Here is a 985-nt window from a genome sequence, read left to right on the forward strand (position 1 = left end):
GACAATGTCCCTAAACCGGGATAGTGTCCACCCATCATGTACCATCTTCTCATTTCCCGAAAAGCACTCCACCACGTTCATATTCAAAGTCCAGTAATCCCACAACAACAGCAAAAACCTACAAATAAATAAATATATATATGTTATTAACTAGTATTAAACCAATATTGATCTATTGAGTAAGGATCCACTGAAAATTGCCCATTAAAATATAGCCTCGCCATCGCATAAAGTCCAGAAAGATAAACCAGCGTATTCGGGCAGAATTCCGACTGGCAGTATTTAAAAAGAAAATGTAGCTCGCATGGCAAGTACACTTGTAGTACACATGAAGTACCTTTCGTCTCGTCGGGGTACCGCTTTGAAGTCTTGGATTCAGCACGTAGACCACATGGCATCATTATGCAAACCCACAGAATTCGCTACAGTTAATCGAATGCTTCAGCTGAATCCCGTCTGGTAGATTGTTCAAGTAGGGATCTCGAATGATACATACAACACAATTCTTACAGTATCTCGGACCTTGGTCGTGGCCTGAAGATGTTATTTAGCGTGTAGATTAAGTGGCATAATGACTAACCGGTTTATGATCTTGTGTGCTTAGAAAGAATATCAAGTATTACCATGAGATAAATCATAAAATAGCAGAATACTATTGAAACCTTTCAAAACATGTAAATTGTGTTGATAAAAAAAAACGTCGTGTCGCCGGCCTGAAACGGTTATACAACGTATAGTGGCTGTATTCTGCAACCTCATCGATACACATACCGTCAGACTCAACTTGTATCCGACGCTATCTTATAGCTGACAGCGCTTTTAGCCAATGACATTTCATACATAGGGTTAGGTTTTGCAACTTATATCTGACATATATGACACATTCTTACCCTTCTCGATGACAACCCGTCTCTTTCTCGCGTGGACTACAATGGCACGGAAGATGAGCTCCACAGGTGGTTTGAGACTAAAGCAAACCAAACGT

The sequence above is a fragment of the Phytophthora parasitica genome (genome assembly GCF_000247585.1).
Source record: "Phytophthora parasitica INRA-310 unplaced genomic scaffold supercont2.93, whole genome shotgun sequence".
NCBI classification, from domain to species: Eukaryota; Oomycota; class Peronosporomycetes; order Peronosporales; family Peronosporaceae; genus Phytophthora; species Phytophthora nicotianae.